Below are 20874 nucleotides of genomic sequence, written 5' to 3' on the forward strand. Positions count from 1 at the left end.
AGAGAGAGAGAGAATCCCAAGCAGGCTCCACGCTGTCATCACAGAGCCCGATGCAGGGCTCGAACCCACAAACCGTGAGATCATGACCTCAGCCGAAATCAAGAGTCAGACACACTTAACCCAACTGAGCCACCCAGGAATCCCTAACAAAAATTTTATTTAAAGATGAAATACATTTGGGGCACCCAGCTATCTTGGTGGAGCACGTGACTCTTGATCCTGGGGTCATGAGTTCAAGCTCCACATTTGAGTGTAAAATCAAAAATTTTTTTAAGAATTAAAATTATTTTAATTTTATTTTTTTTTAATTTTTTTTTTAACGTTTATTTATTTTTGAGACAGAGAGAGACAGAGCATGAACGGGGGAGGGGCAGAGAGAGAGGGAGACACAGAATTGGAAACAGGCTCCAGGCTCTGAGCCATCTGCCCAGAGCCTGACGCGGGGCTCGAACTCACGGACCGCGAGATCGTGACCTGAGCCGAAGTCGGACGCTTAACTGACTGAGCCACCCAGGCGCCCCTTAAAATTATTTTTAAAAAAACCTTAAAATAAATACATAAAAATAAGACACATGTAACCAGAATTTTTGGTAATAATATGATTAGAGCAAGAAGCTTTTTTAAAAAAATGTTTATTTACTTTTGAGAGAGAGAGAGCATGTGAGCAGGGAAAGGGCAGAGAAAGAGGGAGAGAGAGAATCCCAAGCAGGATCCATGCTCAGCACAGAACCCGACGCGGGGCTTGATCTCACGACCGGGAAATCAGGACCCGAGCCAATATCAAGAGTCAGAAGCTCAACGGACTGAGCCACCCAGGTGCCCTAAGAAGCTTTCTTTTAAACCATTAAATAAAATGAAAACAAAGCATAAAACAGTATTATTTAATCTTGTTTTTTTAGTTTCTATTTTTTGGTAATGGGTTTTATAATTCATCCTCTATATTTGTATGTGGGCTATGCATATAATTTATAAATAAATATATGCATATGTTGGTTAGATTGCACGAACTTTGCTTTTCCTAGTGGGAGGCCGAGATTCAGCCGTGGCTGAGAATGACCAGGACGCTAGGGAGTGTTTCCAGAGGGAGGGACAGGATCCATTCGAGGCCATGTTGGAGTCTGGAGGCCTGGAGTCTCCAGGGAAGACTGAACTTTGGTCCTGACTGACTCAGGAGGGAGCCTGACCTGGGCCTGGGGCTGAGGGCAGGGAGGAGTAGGGAGGGGAGAATGCCAGAAGTTCTGGACAAGGCAGGAGTGCACACTTTGGTAATAGATGGGATGGGGTGGGGAGAGCTTGGGAGGAAACCATGCTGTTGCCCAGGACCTGGTCCCTGTGACGAGGTCCGTCCAGGCTAGCTGGCCCCGAAGGCCCAGACACCGCGTCCTCCAGCCTTATTCTCCTGCACAGCCCGTCTGAGCCAAAGAGGGCTCACAATGTAAGTCCTCATGCCAGCAGCCAGTGGGGGGGGGTGGCCAAAGCCCCATGTCCCAGGCCGCTGGGTCTGGAGGTCGCCCTGGCAACAGGCTGTGTTGTGATGCTTCACAGAGCCAAGGGCTTGTTAGTCAGAGCCACACAGGAAGGTCCCCTCTGACCCTGGCAGGCCGGCAGGCCAAATCTGGACACTCCTGGGAATGGCCCAATGACAGACCATTGTCGGGCCTTGTTACCAGACCAGGAGAAGAGCAGCTGGCCAAAGGAGAGAGAGGTGGGTCCAGCAGGGATCGGGGTTCCGAAATCATTCAATTAACAAACTGTGCTCAGCCAGCAGGCAAATCAGGCCTCGCCTCGGGTGGGGAGGAGGGTCCCTGTGTACCATGTGAGATGTGATATCAGAGGTGGCACCAGTACAGCTAGGACATGTCCTTCCAAATAGGCCTCAGCCCCTGAAGCCGTCCCCTTGGGACGTTGCTGCCCTTACACCAGTGATGAAGCCGGGTGCCTGCATTTCAGGACTCTGCATGAGGACGGCTTCAGATCTGGGCCGCTGTATTCTAGTCCTGCCTGGAATAGACAGTTCCCCTTTTCCTGGGCCTCAGTCTCCCCATAGCCTGCCAGCAGGTTGCCCAGGAGACCTGCCCCCATCACCCCCTCAGAGCCCATCTCCCTCATCCCGCCCCAGCAAGCCCCCACGTCACACTGAGCTTTGTCAGGGCCACCTGGGTCTCCTCACTTCCACATTACTGAGAATGCTGTTCCAGTCCGCCATTCCTGCTACAGGGCCTGTGATGAAGGCGATGAGCGACCTGGGGCCCAGTCACCCCTCCCAAGACTGGATTAATGTCCCCAGGCAGTGGCCCCTTCCCTGCTGTGTCCAAACCTCCCCCCACAGCACACACACAGTTGCCCCTAGGGGCACAGTCTCCGAATGACTGGCCTCGGTGGAGCCACTTCCCTCCCTGAGTCTCAGTTTCCTCATCTGTGGAAGGAGGGTAGTGAGAGTGACCTCACAGGAAGGCATGCCACGCAGAGTTAGCTCCCATGCTTCTGATCACATTTAAGGAATTATTTTTATTATTAACGTGGGCGTCTCTTGTTGGCCTTTTTAGGCTGTTTGATGAATAATTTGGGCACGGGTCAAACCCCACTTCCCTTGATCCCACTCTGGGCTGAGGAGCTGCGGGGGTGGGCGGTGGGAAGCCACGCCCTCCAGGAACATGCCCCTCAACATGATGTCAGGAAGCGTGTCAACAGCAGCGCAGACCTGAATCACGAGGCCCTCCCCATCCCCTGGGAGCTCCCAGAATAGATCCAGGAGCCCTTCCCACAAGCGGCCCCCGAGCACTGGGAAAGCAGACAGGCTCCAGTTAGAATCCTGCTGATGACTCAGAGCAGGTCACCTGAGCTCCCCAACAACCCCCAGCCGCATCCTCACCCCTACCTTCTTCCTGGACTCCCCTCCGTGAATCTCCCCGCCCCAAGGCTTCCATCTCAGCGGGCCCTGTGGTTTCCTGCTGCCACGCTCTTTCTACAGAAAGGTTGCCCATTTTTTTTACCCCCTCTCACCCTCTGCCTCTGGCAACCACCGATCTGTTTTCTGTATCTATGACCTTGGATTTTTCTAATTATCATTTTTTTTAAAAGATTCCACATATAAGAGAGATTATACAGTATTTGTCTTTCTCTCTCTGGCTTATTTCACTTAGCATAATACCCTCTAGATCCATCCATGTTGTCCTCGATGGTAAGATTTCATTCTTTTTTATCGCAGAATAATATTTCATTATATATATACATATATAATGAATATATATTATAATGAATATATATGTATATATGTATATATGTATATATGTATATATGTATATATATGTGTATATATGTATATATGTATATGTATATATGTATACATAATGAATATATATGTGTATATATGTATATACACACATATATACATGTATATGTATATACACACATATGTGTATATATATACATATATGTGTGTATATACATATATATGTATATATACATATATATGTATGTACATATATGCATATGCACATATATATGTACATATATGTATATATACATATATATACATATATACACATATATGTATGTGTATATATATGTATATGTATATGTGTATATATGTGTGTATATATACATGTATATGCACACACACATATGTACACATATGTATATATACATACATATATGTACATATATATGTACATACATATATATGTATATGTACATATATATGTGTATACATATATATATACATATATATATGTATATGTACCAAACTTTTTTAATCCATTCATCCATTGATAGACACTTTGGTTGTTTCCATATCTTAGCAATTGAAAATAATGCTGCAATGAACCACAGGATACATGTATTTTTTCAAGTTAGTGCTTTTGTTTTCATTGGGTAAGTACCCAGAGGCAGAATTGCTGGATCATATGGCAGTTCTATTTTCAACTTTTATTTTTAATTTTTTGAGGGCTCTCCGTCCTGTCTTCCACCGTGGCTGCACCAGGTGACATTCCCACCCACAGTGCACGAGGGCTCCCTTTTCTCCACATCCTCGCCAACACTTGTTATTTTTTGTCTTTTTGATGACAGCTATTCTGACAGGTGTGAGGTGGCATCTCATTGTGGCTTTGATTTGCATTTCCCTGATGATTAGTGATGCAGAACATCTTTTCACGTGCTTGTTGGCCATCTGTGCATCTTCTCTGGAAAATATCTCTTCAGATCGGCCCATTTTTTAAACCAAATTGTTTGGGTTTTTTACTACTGAGCGGTATGAGTTCTTTATATATTTTGGATACTAGCCCTTTATCAGATATATGATTTGCAAATATTTTCTCCCATTCAATAGGTTTCCCTTTCTTTCTTTCTTTTTTTTTTTTTTTAAGATTTTATTTTTAAGTAATCTCCACACCCAATGTGGGGCTTGAACTCATAACCCTGAGATCAAGGGTTGCACGCTCCACTGATGGAGCCTGCCTCCAGGCTCAGGGTTTTCCTTTCATTTTGTTGATGGTTTCCTTTGCTGTGCAGAAGCTTTTTAGTTGGATGTAGTCCCACTTGTTTCTTTCTGCTTTGGTTCCTAGTTGCTCGGGCTGTTTCCTCTGCTTGTCTTCTCGGGGCTGCTGAGCCCAGCCACTGCCACCAGGAAGCGTGCCCAGCCTCCCCCAACTGGAGGGGAGCTTTTCCTCAGCACCTTGTAGGTGGCACTTTAGCACATTTTTTCAAGTTGATTTATTTAAATTGAAAGAGAGAGAGAGAGAGCATGAGCAGGAGAGAGGCAGAGACAGAGGGAGAGAGCCCAAGCAGGCTCTGCGCAGTCAGCTCAGAGTCCGATGCAGGGCTCCGTCTCACGACCGCTGTGAGATCATGACCTGAGCCGATATCAAGAGTGGGACGCTTAACCCGCTGAGCCACCCAGGCATCCCTGTACGCATCCCTTTGAAAACTTCAAATAGGAGCTCCAACTCGGCGCGTGCGGTGGGAGCAGTGCCCTTCAGATGCAGCGTCCCATCTTCTTCTGTTTTACAGATGAGGAAACTGAGGCTCAGAAAGGTTGAATAACTTGCTCTGGATAGTCTGCCACCCTAGGACTTGAAGCACGCAGACACAGAAGTCCCTGTGCTTTTCTACACCCCCCCCACCCCGCCCCCTGCGCATTCCCATTTCTGGGCTCTCCTGGTCTTAACCAGACAATTGAAGATAATGTCCGAAGGAAATCGGAGTTGTAAAAGATTAAAACTTAATCCAAATGACTCTCCAACTAGCCAGTGACTCTTCTAAGTTTGTTCCTCCACACACTGTTAGCATTATAAAACTCTCTCTTTTTTTTTTTTTTCTGGTAGAAATAATAGTTCCTAAAACAAAATATCCTCAGTGAACTCAAAGACCTGAGAGAAATATGGAAGTCCGTTGTCCCCTCTTCATGAGCCTGGACCCGCTCCACACAGGGACTAGGCAAGTCCTGTGGGGCCCAGCTGACAGCTTGCCCAGCGCTAGGGACAGTGTGTGACTGCTGTGTTCACACAGGGCTCGGAGGGTGAGGTCCTTGCTCATTTCACGCTTACAGCAACCCAGCTATGTGGGCCCCAGTACCCTTATGCTGTGGGGTGGGGGGAGACCGAAGGTCAGAGAGGTTGGAGGTGACCCCACGGATCTTCCCAGCTCCATAACTCGCGTTCCCAGCCTAGCAAGTGGGGACCTTCCCTCCCACTGTGGCTCAGGACCTCTGCCTGGGAGAAGCATTAGGCCTCTTGCTAGGGGATCTGCCTTGGAGAGGCCTTTCTTGGGACTCTCCCTCCTCCCAAAGGCCACAGAGCTGGCCTAGCCCCCAGCAGCTCCCAGACTGGTCCCTCCCCTGTGGTCACATGGATGGTGGCGCCCCACTGGTACACTGGAGGCAGTTATCGAAGGGAGAGTCAGGAGCCTGCGGTTCGGATCTTTGGTCTGCCACCTATTTGCTGTGCCATGACTCTGGGCCTCCCGGGGATTGTCTCCCTGGTAAAATGAGGGTATGTAGGTGACTTGGGCAGGAGCACAGCGAGCCTCCCCTGGAAGAGAGCCGAGTCTGAGATCAGGGTGGAAAGACAGACAAGAGAAGGTGGCCCCGGAAGCCAGGCCATTCCAGGTGTGGGTCAGGGAGCTGCATGAGAGCAAGGACGTGCTTATCAGTGCTAGGACAACCTCAGGGCACATGACCCCTCTCCTGTGGGTAGAAGGAAGAAAGAGCTTTCCCCTTTGGAATGTAGCCCTCCGCCTCCCCCAGGCCGCAAGACACAGACCTCCAGCATTTGGGCTGAATTAAGAGCCTCAGACATCAGCTGCCTCTGAATCACGGCTGCTCTGAGCCGAGCCGGGGAGGCACGTAGGAGCACATCCTGGACGGTGATTTTCACACCGTGTCCTATAGGCTCTGGGGGACCTCGGGTGTGCAGTTCCCTTTATGTGTGTTATATATGAGCTTCCTCTTATTTCAAGCGAAGAGAAAGTGCTGCATGCCAACAGAGGAAGGGAAGGAACGAGCTGAGTTCCAGAGAAGTCACACGGCCAGAATGCCCTCTCTGGGCCAGGCTTGGTGCCGACCATGAGGATTCCGTGGAAGCCACAACAGACAGGGCTCCTGCCGTCGAGGTGTTTAAGGTCTGAGGAGATGACAGCGATCGATAAGAGCTCATACATGGGGGGCACGTGGGTGGCTCAGTCGGTTGGGCGTCCGGCTTCTGCTCAGGTCATGATCTCGCGGTCCGTGAGTTCGAGCCCCGCGTTGGGCTCTGTGCTGACCGCTCGGAGCCTGGAGCCTGCTTCGGATTCTGTGTCTCCTTCTCTCTGCCCCTCCCCCACTCACGCTCTGTCTGTCTCTCAAACATAAATAACACTTTAAAAAATAAATAAATAAATAAATAAATAAATAAATAAAGAGCTCATACGTGTAACCTTATGTAGCCTGTCATGCAATCTAAACATATCAACTCTCATGACAGCCTTCTGAGGTTAGTAAATCCCCCATTCACAGATGAGGAAATTGAGGTATGAGAGATAAAACGATACACCAGGCAGCTAGGACGTGACAGAGCTGGGATTTGAACCTTACCTATCTGTCTCCAGAGTTTGTGCTCAGGACTACTACGTTACGTGGGTATATAAATAACCTATATAAAAAACCTATGTGTTTCCCCTATAGACAGGGGAACCCGGCTAAGCTGAGGTTGGGTGGGAAGCATTGTCAACAGAAGCTTCCCTGAGGAAGTGATGCTTGAGTTAAGATGGAAGGATGACATTGAGAGACCATTGGGGTTTTTTTAAAGTTTATTTTGAGAGAAAGAGCACAAGCAAGGGAGGAACAGAGAGAGAAAGAGAATTCCAAGCAGGCTCCACACTGTCAGCACAGAGCCCAACGCGGGGCTCGAAGCCACAAACCGTGAGATCACGACCTGAGCCGAAACCAAGAGTTGGAGGCTTAACCGACTGAGCCACCCAGGAGCCCCAACAGACAATTGATTTTTCACAGTGATGCCAAGACCATTCCCTAAGAGGACGGCCTTTTCAACGAACGGTGCTGGGGCAGCTGGATATCCACGTGCGGAGGAATGAAGTTGATCCCCTATCTCACACCATACACAAAAATTACCTTAAAATGGATCGGCAACCTCAATGTAAAGACTAAACCTCTTAGAAGAAAATAGTTGTAAATCTCTGTGACCTTAGATTAGGCAATAATTTCTTGGATATCACGTCAAAAGCATAAGCAACAGAAAGGAAATCAGAAACACTGGACGGGATCAAGATTAAATACTTTTATGCTTCGGAGAACACTATCAAGAATGGGGAAATCTTTTTGCAAATCATATATCTGAAATATATATGAAATTCTCATAATTCAGTAATAAGACACATGTGAACATAGGCAAAGGATCTGGATAGACATTTCTCCAAAAAAGGTACACACAGGGCCAACAAGCACATGAAAATATGCTCTGATGTCATTAGTCATCAGAGAAATGCACTCCAAGCCGCAGCGAGATGTTGCTTCACAGGCACTACAATGGCTGTATATATATTTACAAAAAGACGTAATAAAAAGCATTGATGAGTATGTGGAGAAATTGGAACCCTAATACCCTGCTAGTTGTACTGGAAAACAAAGCAGCCTCTGTGCAAAACAATCCGGCTGTTCCTCAAACGATTAAACCTAGAGTTGCCATATGATCTAGGAATTCTACTCCTAGGAATACACGCAAGAGAAATAAAAACATATGTCCGCACGAAAATTTGCACATGGATGTTCATAGCAGCATTATTCATAATGGCTAAAATGTGGAAACAACCCAAATGTCCCTCAATTTATGAATGTATAAATAAAATGTGGTATCATCCATGTGAGGGAATATCATTCAGCCATAAAAAGAGGACAAGGTGCATCATCTACTACGATATAGACGAATCTTGAAAACCTCATGCCAAGTGAAAGAAGCCAGTCACCAAAATGTAAGACTCCATTTATAGGAAACGTCCAGAATAGGCAAATCTATAGACACAGAAAGTAGATTAGTGACTGGTAAATGAGTACAGGGTTTTAGACGGTGATGCAAATGTCCTAGAACTGATCGTGGTGATGATTACCCAGATCTGTGGACATACTAAAAACCATTGAATCACATGTTTTAAATAGGTCAATTATATGACATATGAATTATATGTCAATAAAGCTGTTATTTTAAAAAGAAGGAAGGATGAAGAGGCATTAACTGTGGACATGGAAGGGGCTGGGGCTTGGGGCACGTCTTCTAAAGTAAGGGGACTGTATGTGCAAAGGCCCTGTGGCTGGAAGCCTGGTATGTTGAAGAAAGCAAGAAAGACCAAGTGACAGGAGCTCATAGGGCAGAGGGGGAAGAGGGAGGAGAAAAGGCCGGAGGGCCAGCTGGGCTAGGTTGCCCAGGGTCTTGGGGACTATGGCATGACCTCAGGTCCACGTAGAGACAGAGGAATGCAGCTCCCACAATGGTGCAGGTGATGGCATTATGGCATGTAGTTCATCAGGCTCAGGCTATCCTGCACTTCCCTCCTCCTGACATCTTCCGTCTGCCTGGGGGACCCTAGGATAGGATGTGCATTCTGGAGGAAGTGTGGGAATCATCCGAGTCAGAAGTCTCTGCGGATGATGGGCTTTGTGGCAGAGCCAAGGTTTATGTCCCAGCTCTGCGACTGCTGTGGGGCTTTGGGCTACTTTTTCCTCTTCTTTCCTCTTCCTTCCTCTCTCTCAGAGCCCCAGTTTCTGCATCTGCATAGTAACAGCTCTTCCCGGTCTAGCCTCTTGAGAGGGCTGTGGCCAGGGGGGTCCATGTGATGGCGTCCAGTGCTTTGCAAAAAAAAAAAAAAAAAGGTTTAAAAACGCAGACAAAGGTCATTGTCTATCTGCCGCCAGCTGCCTTCTTTCTGAATTCCAGGGTCCGCAGACAGTCGGCAAGGCTGCCGCACCCCCGCTCTGGGGACCATGGGTTTTTCTGAGGAGCTGGCTCTCATCCTGAGATTGGAGAGAAAGTCTCCGGCCTGCACGCTGTTCCTCCCCAGCTCCAGGGCATCGGGGTTGGGGTGGGGGGGGTCAGGGAGTGGGAGAGCTGGGAGCGGACAGGCTGTGTCCACATCCCAGGAGCTGACTAATTGAGGGCAGGGGGGAGGCCAACTGTCCTGCGAGGCAGAGCTGAGCGTGGACTCCCGGGGATGAGCAGAGTCTGGGGCTTCGGCAGCTGGAATCTGCTGGCTTGCTCTTTGAACAAACACTGAGGCCCTGTGTGCAACCTTAGAGATCATGCCTGTCTAATACAGGCTCTGGATTAGAGGCAGCTGGGGCCCGGCGTCGGGGAAGCCTTGCATAATGCCTCACAGTCAGTCAGGGGCAGAGGAAGACAAGCTGGAAAAAGTCAGAAGGGGAAGGGGCTTGGAGGCCTTCTAATCTAAACGTCACACTGCACGCACGGAACGGGAGCCCATAAAGCTGATCCGTGATTAGAGGGATGGGTCCCCCCGTGGATGGAAAGATGGGCCGAGTGACCCAGGCTGCTCCCAACGTTTCTGTTGTCCTGACCCCTGAGGCTTCCTCCCCAGACCCTGGAGAGGAAGACACCTGGGGCCTCTTCCCAGTGTCCCATTTCTAGTCCTAGTCACCCCACCTTACACTCCCCTACTATGGCCTTTCCCACCCTCTCCCCGACCCCTCCTCCCAGTTCGGTGCCTGACACGGGGCCTGCATTTCTAGGGTCAGGCCCCGAGCCCAGGATCTGGCCACCATATAACAGCGCTTTGTGCGTCCCAAACAGAACCTGTCTCTGGGCCCTGGCACCACTCCCCACTCTCTAGTCTCCGTTGGTGATGGACACCATCACCCGCACGGTGCCCAAGCCAGCCACACACCTGGGGCCACCTTCCCCTGACTCTCCTTTATCTCTGAAACAGCCCCTGCCCTCGACAGGGTTCCAGTCTCCTTCTCTCTTGCCTACATCCCTAGTGCCCTCCGAGCCTCCCCCTCATCTGCCCGCTCTGGTCCAACCTCCTCCCGGGAGCAGAGACACATTTGGGACACACTGTTCTGATCATGCTCCTCCTCTCGTCAAAAACATCCCATGACTCCCCAGCACCCTCAGGGGAAAGCCCAGGCTCCCTAGCCTGGTGTTCAAGGCCCTTCCTCATGTCCAGCTGGTTCCTGCTGACGTGGCGAGCCCCTGCACTCCAGCTGTCTATCCTCGTTGGAGACAGGCTCCCACCTGGACTCCCGCGTCCAGACCTTGGCCCCCAGCTCGCCCTACCCAAGGCTTTCTTCTCCACTAGTCTGCCTGGCAAACACCCACCCATTCTTCAAGGATCATGTCCCCAAAGATTTCCCCACAAAGAGTCTTGACCCCTCCCTCACTCTAGGACCCTATCCCACTGTATCCTGTACAGACCTTGATCTGAGCCCCTGTGACACAAAGCTTATAGCCCTCTGCCCAGCCTGGGAGCCTCTCAGCCCAGGGACCAGATCTTATTGGGCTGGGGTGGGGAAGGGAAAGCAAGGGAGGCAGGCAGGAGGGAGGGGAGAGGAAAGGATTTATTTCAGGTTCCTGCTTAATGCCTCCTCCCCCAGGAAGACGGGCAGACGGCCTCTTGCTTGCATTTCTGCTGGTGCAGTCACTGTTACTCGGGTTCACACAGTCTAGAATGAGCCCGGGGCCCTGGAAGAGCATTTAGGCGGCACCTTGTTTTACAGATGGGGAAAATGAGGCACAGGGATGAGCAGCCCCCCTGAGTGTCATTCTACCAGATTGGAGCAGAGCCATCTGTCTGACCCCAAACCCCATGCCCATGCCCTTTCCCTGCTCCTGCTGCCTGATGTTGGCACCTCTGGGTCCTGGGAGCACATCATAAAGGGGACTCTTCAACCCCGGAGCCCCAAGCCACAGGTTCCAGACCAATGGGGCCAGTGGGGGCCTGGGAGCAGGTGGTGGGGAAGGGGCCTGAGCCTTGCGATGCACGCACACTGGGCTGACCCCTTTCCATCTCACTCCATCTCAGCCAGCCGGGACTATTTGTGCTTGGACCCCCTGATCACAGCTTCCACCACACTCTACAGAGCGAGGCCTCTGGGGCTTGAATCCCAGCTCTGGCAAGTTGTGAAAATGCTGTCACCTCCCTGTGCCCCGGCTTCCTCCTCTTGGAAATGGATACTTCACAAGGTTACTTTAAGGGCTGTGTGATTTCAATGAGCTGATTGGAGCCAATCGCTCAGCACAGCACAGGGCATTAAAGGACCCCCAGGCTGGGATTCCCTTCTCCCCTGCAGGCAGAGTTGCAGGCAGGGAATGGGGGAGGGGGACAAGGGCTGCCCCCCCCCTTCCCCCGTGCTTCTGCTTTGTGTCATCCCCGGGGCTGGCTCATCACAGGGCTGTGTGACAGGCATGTTTACATTCCTGAGTACCCCAGACGACAGCGGCTGATAAGGATGTCTCTGGTCTGGGAGCCTCCGCAATGACTTTATCTCCCTAGATAGAGCTGGCTGGCCCCGGTTGGGGGACGGAGGGTGACTTCGGTTTCTGAGAAGCCTCTGAAACCATGTTTGCGCAGATGTAACTGAGTCCACCTGGTTCTGGTGGCGTTTCCCGGTCTGTCCTCCTTGACCCGGATCCTGCCCCCCGTGCCCTCCGCTGCCGCCCCCCCCCCACCCCCTGTCAATCACCCTTGACCAGATTCTGGCAAGCCTGCCCAGCCTCACTTCTCTTCTTCCTGCCTCTGGGTCAATCTGGGAGCAACCTGAGGGCAGCGTCTCCTGGGGACCCATCCCTGCAGGAAGCCGGGCTTCTCACACTTGATGTCCAACCAGCACTGACCCCTTTTCAGCCTCCCTGAAGCACACTCCTCCCCTTCTCCCTTGACCAAGTCAGAGACTGGAGCCATGTCTTGGGTCTTGTCCTTTCTTCCCAGCCTCACACACCTGCACCCTTCTAAGGAACACTCCCTCTGTGCCAGGCACTTTCCTTAATCCCCGGGCTCCTGGGAGGTACTGTTTTAATTCCCATCACAGAGGCTGGTGACCCGCCCAGGGGCACGTAGTTGCAAGTGACAGAGCTGGGCTCAGTGGTGGGCAGAGGACTGACTCCAGGTTCCACTGAGACATCTCGGGGGTGGGAGTGGGGTGTGGGGAGGAGCTTACTTAAACCAGGCTGGGGTGGCTCACAGGTTGCCGGGGAAGCGGGAAGGCTGTTCTTTTTACTCAGTGCTGTGTATCTAAAACCTAAGTGCTTGAAACAAGACATTCATTTTGTTCTCAAATCTGCGTTTGGGCAGGGCATGGAGGGGATAGTTCATCTCTGCCCCACTTGACATTACCTGAAATGGTTGCAGTCAGGAGCAGGAATCATTTGGAGAGTCGTTTGTGCACATGTTGAGCACTGAAGCTGGCCTAAGGTGGAGACCTTAATGGAGGCTGTTGGCCCAGAGCACCTACAGTGGCCTCTCCGGGTGGCTTGGGCTTCCTCACAATATGGCTGCTGGGTTCCAGAAAGAGACAGAGACAGACAGATAGAAGCCTTATCACATTTTAAGATTTAGCCTGGGAAGTTAATGTAGTATCACTTTTGCTCTATTCTGTTCACTGAGGCAGTCACAAAGTTCTGCCCAGTCAGAAGAGGGGCAATAACCCACATCTCTTGGTGGAGAATGACAAGGCTCCAGTATGTAGAACTGGAAATCTTCCTGAGGCCACATGTTTTGGAAGGTATGCTCTGCCACAGGGTCCTCCTCCTCTGACCTCTCATGACTAGTCCCAATTTCCTGACCTGAGAAGGCAACTCCAGAGGCTCAGTTGATTCTTCTCAACTTTGGAAGCATGGTCCTAAGTGGTGGGAGTGGGGGGAGACCATGAGCCACCATTTACTCACTGTATGCTGGGCCCTACCTGGGCATAGCGGTCCACACCCCACTATGATCCTACTTGATGGTCAATGAGGCCCCCATTCACCAGGTAAGGGAACAGAGGTTGAAAGAGGTGAAGTGACTACCCAGGCTACAAGGAGTCATCGGCAAGTCTGGAATAGAACCCAGGTCAGGTCAGTGTGGCTCCAAACGTCCTGGTCTTACCCTTGCACAGGCTGTCCCCAGGCTCAAGGTAAGGAAGGGGTGAGAGGGTGAGAGGGTGAGGGACTAATAACATGGGCTTTGGGATCAGAACAACTCGGGTTCTCACGGAAGCCCTTTGACCCTGGGTCAAAGGTTACTTCACATCTCTGAGCCTCAATTTCCATATCTGTCCAATGGGGTCATAACCTCTATGTCACTGAATTTCAAAACAAACCAGTGAAATAAAGTAATTTCTGCCACCAGCTTGGCACAGCCTGTGGCATGTCATAAATGAACCCAGAGCCCTCCTTAGACAAGACCCGTGCATCTGTGGGCCAGAGTGGGTGGTGGCTGCCTGGGGAATGGGCATTCTGCCGCTCACCAAGGGGGAGCCCCCGGCGCCCGGTGGCTCTGTGCAGGCAACCACAGAACCACATGTGGGGTTTACCACGGTCTGGCCAAGGCCGGAAGAACAAGAAAACACATGTGATGACGGAGGGTGGGCACCTGAGGTCGGAATGGGCCTCTGTCCTTTCTGGCATCTCCAGGTCGATTCAAACAAAGTAGGAGGGCTGTGTTTCCTCATCTGGAAAATGGAGACGATCACAAGCACAAAAGCCCCCCTTTTGGGGCTGCTTACCATGGGCCTGATGCAGATAGAGCAGCTCACCTTGTGAGCTCAGGGGATCTCACCCGACCCCGGCTGAGAGGGACGCTGTGGGGCAGGAGCAGCTCAGATAGAAGAGGCAGCAGGAGCGCGACCAGGCCGGTCCTTTTCACCACTCTGCTCCCAGCCTCCCCAAACACACTGCAACGAGTTTATAAGGACTAGCCGAATTATGGATGTGGGTATGATTTCAACATTGTAAGCTGGAATGCAAACAGAGCAGGCCCAGGGACAACCTAGGCTTCGACTAGAACTATGTTCTATGAGGCTCTCCCCACCTCCCTGACCCTGGCCTTCAGCCATGTGTCTCCACTTACCCATCTGTTTTCTGGACAGGGGGTCCTTGTGAGATGTTATGTTGGCTTTATGAAAGAGAGAAAGAGAGAGAGAGAGAAGGGAGGGAGGGAGGAAGGAAGGAAGAAGGAGTGTAGAAAACCACTGAGGGGTGGACTGAAGTCCCAGGGTGGCAGGAACACTCCCCAGGGCACACAGTGGGTGCTGAGGCCCCACGTGTCCCAACGCCCTCACCAGCCTGGTCCACAACAGTAGCCCCGGGAGCCTCCGCCCACTTCTCAGAGGCCAAGCCTCAGGCCATCTGCTTCTTCACTCACATGGGACCTCTGACATCGGTACTTCTCAGGTCCAGGAAACCATGCTCCTGAAAGAGCCACTCAGAAGCCCCGTAATCCCCCAAGAGGAAAGCAAAGCAAAGCAAAGGACAACAAGGGAATGTTTGTATGTGCTCATACCTGCAGTTACATGCACTCATGCACACTGTGCATATCACACACGTGCAAGGCACACATTACGCACGAATCCGCCTGTACACACACTTTTGTAGATCTACACACACACGTGTGCACAAAGACGCAAAACACTTATTCCCCCGGGCACCCACGCATACACGCCACACCTATCCGTATTCCTACATTAAGGTGCACCTCCAAAGTACACACACACCTTACACGAACATACACGCATGTCTCATACACTCATATGGATTACCATCAGGCACAGCATGTATTTATGCAAAAAAGCACAAATGTGCACATACGTACATATATATATACGTATATATGTATATATACGTATATATATAAATATATATATATGTATATATACATATATATACATATATATACACATATATAAATATATATATATACATATATATATAAATATATATATGTGTATTATATAAATATATATATATACACATATATATATAAATATATATGTGTATATATATATATATTTACACACACCCAATCAGCATACGCTTCCACGGGTAAACAGATACATATATTCAGTATACTTGCACCACGAAAGCTTACATATCAATGGACACTCATGCAAACACACCCATTCCCATACAAATGTAAGTGCACATTTGTGCTTCATTTCTACATAGGCATACATGGCAACACACAACACAGATACACAAGCATCCGTAGCTACACATCCCCGCGGTCCACACGTGCGTGTGCAAGCACACGTGCACACACACTTGCATGCACACGTTTAAGCTCCACACTGCACGCCAAGCGTGCACCCTGCCTTTTCGGGCTCCATTGTCGCTGAGCGATCCTGCAAAGATGCAAACACCTAGTTCCACTTCACCTGAAAACCCCCAGCCCCTGGGTGTGTGGGAGGGTGAGCCAGACGCCCTCCCTGCAGGGGGCACAGTGGAAAGTATGACCCAAGTTGACTTTTGCAATAAGAGCAGAGGTGAGGGTTTTTTCCACCCTGTTACCTCACTGTGTTGGGAGGTGACCAAGGCCACCACTGCTAACCCACCTCCCATCCCCTCAAACCTCACGGGCGTTAGAGCCCAACACCAGAATTCCATGTTTTTAGTTTTCTCAGCAATGAACTCACCAACTCCTGACTCCAATGTGCCAGGCCCTGGGCCAGGCATGTGGGGCTGAGGGAAGAGCTGGGTCTGGGCCCTCCTCGCAGGGCTCACAGTCGGGAGGAGGGGTGGGGAGGGCTCTAGGTCAAGTCCTTTAACGTGTATTCACTTGATGGCCAATTTGCCAAGTGATCGATCTTTCAAAAGACTGGTTTGCTGAACACATCACCTTATCAATTTAGCGTTACTTTTTTCTTTCTGTTCAGAAGTACACAGCAATTTTATTCGATGCATTGAAACTTGTTTTCATTTTGTCTTTGGAACAGCATCTCAAGGAATATTCAGATGTTCAAAAGCTGAGGGTCAGGGAGCGGTTTGGGTTAATAAAGGCACTTACTAGTTATAACTGGAGCAGGGCGTTCTGGAAGCCCTGTGGCATGGCAGGCATCACGGGACCCCCGACCCCCAGATGCATGTGACCTGTACCTGGGTTCTCACCTGGCTTCCCTGTGATCCTGGCCAGGTCCCTTCTCCTCCCTGATTCTCAGCTGCTTCACATACAAAGAGCTCATCTTTAGGGCCTCGCCGACAGTTAATGAGACCCTGGGGCTCCCTGGGACCTCCATCTCCCAGTGTGGCCTGCGTCTGGGCCTACGGGATGCAGAGGGTGCTGACTCTGTTTGGGGTGGCCTAGCCCTGCTCAGAAGTCAAAACCGTAAGTCTGCACTCACCCATACTGTGTGAACCGTGACATTTCTGGGTCCTGTCCCCAGCTCCAGGCAGAAGGGCCTAGTGTGCTGTGGGGGGCAGTGGGGGAGGAGCGTGAGGCTGCAAAGGGTGGGGCGCAACTAACTTTCCTTTCCTGGTAACACGCTCGCTCGCTAACCTCATTTCCTTTTTCTGAAAGGAAATGCCATTGACATCACACAACTGGATTTTCAGTGAGGCCCAATGAGAGCTCATGACCCCCTCTCGGGCAAGAAGGATGCACGCATAAGGCGGGGTGCAAATCTCTCCGGGGTGGACGATCTCCGTGAGCTTCCCCCACCTCCGTCTTCCCCTGATTTGCCCCCCTTTGCTCCTTCAGTGCTGAGATTACTTGCCCCCGCCCGGATGGTGGAACCTTCCTGCACTCGCTCACACTATTCCCTCTACTGAGAACTCTTCCTTTTACAGGCACATTCCTGCCTAATTTCACCCCTAGGGAGTCAGCTCTCTGGCTCTGCCCCCATCTCCACCTTGGAGGGAATGGATCCAAGTCTCCCTCTCCACTTCCCCAGCAAGGACATCTCACTGTGGAAACCTCTAAGCATGCACAAAAATACTCACACACACAAAATGCCTCTTCTTCACTCAGCTTCAACCCTTAGCAACTCAAGGTCACTCTGGTTTCTCTGATAGCCCCCAACTCCTCCCCTATTGGATTATTTAGAGCAATTCCAAAACATCAAACCATTTTATCCATAAATATTGCAGTGTACGTTTCTGAAAGATAAAGGCGTGAACAGAACACCGTTATCATACTTAAGTTTCTACAACAATTTTTTATTTTCATCCAATATTCAGTAATGTTTACACTTCCCCAACTGTCTTGTAAATGGCCTTTTAAAGCTGGTTTGTTCGAAATTCAGGATCCAAACGAGGTCTGTACATTTCACTTGGTTGCTGGGTCCCTTAAACTTCTTTCAATTTATAGGTTTCTCCCCCCCTCTCTTATTTTTTTTCTCACATTCATTTATTGAATAAACCAGGTTGTTTGTCCCCTGTAGTTTTCCCCATCCTGGACTTTCCCCACCGCATCCCCCGTGGTGTTAACATAGTCTTCAATCCCTTCCCTTTCCTGCAAATTGGCAATTAGATCTAAAGGCTTGATTAGATTTGGATTTGATTAGATTTGGATCCTACTTCATAGGAGGAGTGTGTATTTTCCCCCAAAGGCACGTAGTGTTTGGTTGTCTGTCTGTCTGTCCTTTCGGAAGACTTTGGTGATCATTGCCTAGACCCACTATTTGGTTAGAGATTTGCAAAACAATGATACTGTAATTTTATGGATCCTTCTCATTTACTAGCTAGAATACTTCCATAGAAAGAAACTTTCCTCATCGGCTCTGGGTTCTCTGAGGTACAATTTATTTAGGAAAAGTGGGATAAATATTGGATGCTTGCACCATGTTTATCAATTTTCAGAATAACGAGTTGGTTCTCTAACATCTTCTCCAAAGATGTCCAACAAGGATTTTGTTTGTTTTTAGTTTAGTTTTTGTTTCTTTTGTACCATGGTTGTCTCATAGTTTCTAATACAGTTGCTATTTCAATCCATTTTGTCATTATCCTTGTTATCATTCAAAGTGTCCCACATCTGGCCAGTGAGGACCTCTTTAATGGGTGTCTGAGTCCTTCTGACCTGAGGAGTGTTTATTAACTCCCTGACTTTCTAGTATGACAAATGTTCAGGTTTGCCTTCTGCATTTTCTGCCCAGACATGGAATCAGCGAGTTCTCCAAGAGGCTGTGGTTCTTTTAGTGAGAAATGGTATTTACAGACCATGACTCTGGATGCTAGGAGTGTTCAGTGCTGTTTGGATGACCATCCAGACCAAGAGCTGGATGCTTAACCAACTAATCTAGGTCTCTTCAGTGTACAGAGCTAGGAAATACTTTTTTCTTTCTTTCTTTCTTTCTTTCTTTCTTTCTTTCTTTCTTTCTTTAAGTTTGTTTATTTATTCTAAGAGTGAGAGAGAGAGAAGGAGAGCACTTGGGACAGGGGTCAAGAGAGGGGGAGAGAATCCCAAGCAGGCTCCCAGCTGTCAGCACACAGCCCCGTGCGGGGCTTGATCTCACAAACCGCGAGATCACGACCTAGGCGGAAATCAAGAGTCGGATGCTCGTCCCACTGAGGCACCCAGGCACCCGGAAATATCTTTTTCTTAAGAAAATATACATCAAAAGTTCACACTGATACTTGAACGAAAACCTAAGGCTATAGATCTTTTAGTTTAGGTTTTTGGCTTTATATTCGTATGTCCTTGTTTCTAATGCCGAAAAGTTTCACTTCTGACAATATTCACAAGATTACTTATTTGTTTCCTCTTACTTTCTCTACGTACGATAAACACCTCAGAGCAAAAAATACCAGTAGTATGACTAACTATATGATGCGTGAACACACTTGATGATTTGTTTGTTCTTTTGTCCTTAGAATATATATGCTACTGATGCAGTCAGGGCACGGGGTTTCCAAATCACTCGAAAGAATTCAATTCTGCATGGTGAAGCCATCAACTCAATATGCAGATTCATTTATTTCATTTTGCTTTTGATTTGGGGAGATTGCTTTTGACTTGTTTTGATTTAATTTTGCCTTTTGTTTTGAGAGAGAGAACCTGTGTATGTATGTATGTGGGAGTGGTGGGGAGAGGGAGAGCAAGAGAGAGAGAGAGAGAGTTTTTTTTAGTTGAGAACCTCCCCTTTAATGTTGATTTATTTTTGAGAGAGAGAGAGAGCGTGAGAGAGAGGGGCAGAGAGGGTGCGGGACAGGACAGGGGATCCAAGGCGGGCTCCATCCTGACAGCAGAGAGCCCGATGCAGGGCTCCAACTCACAAACTTTGAGATGATGACCCGTGCCACCCAGGCACCCCAGAGAGAGAGAATCTTAAGCTCGATCCCACAACCACCATGACATCATGACCTGAGCTGAAATCAAGGGTTGGATGCTTAGCCGACTGAGCCACCCAGGCACCCCAGTTTTGTCCTATTTTTATGTAAAGCATTCACCTGGTTCTAAAGTTAAGCTAGAAGATGAGGCCCATTCATAGAGGTCTAGCTTCTGCCCTAATTCCCTTTACCACCTTTCCTCTGTCATCCAATACAAGACAATTTTGACATTTTATGTTTTCTGTTTTAGCTGCTTGTTTTAATTAAAGAAAACATGAATGTTTGCGCATTCCCTTCCCTTTCTTTGATAAGTGACAATGTACTGTATGCATTTTATTCCACTTTGCTTTTTCACTTAGCATCATACCCCAGAGGTTACGTCATCATCTGAGTGATCCTCCCCTGCCCTTTTCTAGATGCAGAACCACCCATTGTGTGGTCAGCTCACCCCTAGTGATGGGCATTTGAGTGGCTCTTAGAGTTTTACTTTCATAATGGTGCTTTTATGAATAGATATACGTGTATATCTTGTTTAATTTTTTCAGCGTATCTTTTTTTTTTAGTTTTTTTTAATGTTTATTTATTTTTGACAAGGAGAGAGACAGAGCATGAGCAGAGGAGGGGCAGAGAGAGGAGACACAGAATCCAAAGCAGGCTCCAGGCCCTGAGCTGTTAGCACAGGGCCTGATGCAGGGCTCGAACCCACGAACCACGAGATCATGACCCGAGCTGAAGTCAGATGCTCAACCGACTGAGCCGCCCAGGCACCTCTCCTGTGTATCTTTGAGGATAGATTCTTAGAAGTGGATTTGCTGAGTCAAAGGGTAAACACACATATATTTTTGCTAGAAGTTACCAAATTCCTCTTCATGTAGGGCTTGCAGTTTTTTGAATTTTTTTTTAAACATTTATTCATTTTTTGAGAAAGCGAGCAGAAGCAGGGGAGGGGCAGAGAGAGAGGCGGAGACACAGAATCCGAAGCAGGTTCCAGGCTCTGAGCTGTCAGCACAGAGCCTGACGTGGGTCTCGAACCCACGAACTGTGAGATCATGACTTGAGCCAAAGTCAGACGCTTAACCGAGTAAGCCACCCAGGCACCCTGCTTGCACTATTTAGTATTCCCATCAGGTGATCTAAGAGA

General features: G+C 49.0%; 2 long non-coding RNA genes across 2 annotated transcripts; one reads left to right on the forward strand and one right to left on the reverse strand.

The window, feature by feature from the left end:
• Positions 1–1540: 1540 nt before the first annotated feature.
• On the forward strand, positions 1541–11685 carry LOC132661248 (uncharacterized). The gene is made up of 2 exons (XR_009602143.2): positions 1541–1705; positions 11521–11685. It is a non-coding gene; the product is annotated as an uncharacterized LOC132661248 (long non-coding RNA).
• On the reverse strand, positions 7971–16882 carry LOC132661249 (uncharacterized). The gene is made up of 3 exons (XR_009602144.2): positions 16811–16882; positions 12832–12992; positions 7971–9331 (listed from the first exon to the last, which is right to left on the reverse strand). It is a non-coding gene; the product is annotated as an uncharacterized LOC132661249 (long non-coding RNA).
• Between the last annotated feature and the right edge of the window lie 3992 nt (positions 16883–20874).

Source organism: Panthera onca, chromosome D1 (assembly GCF_046562875.1).
Source record: "Panthera onca isolate mPanOnc1 chromosome D1, mPanOnc1 haplotype 2, whole genome shotgun sequence".
NCBI classification, from domain to species: Eukaryota; Metazoa; Chordata; class Mammalia; order Carnivora; family Felidae; genus Panthera; species Panthera onca.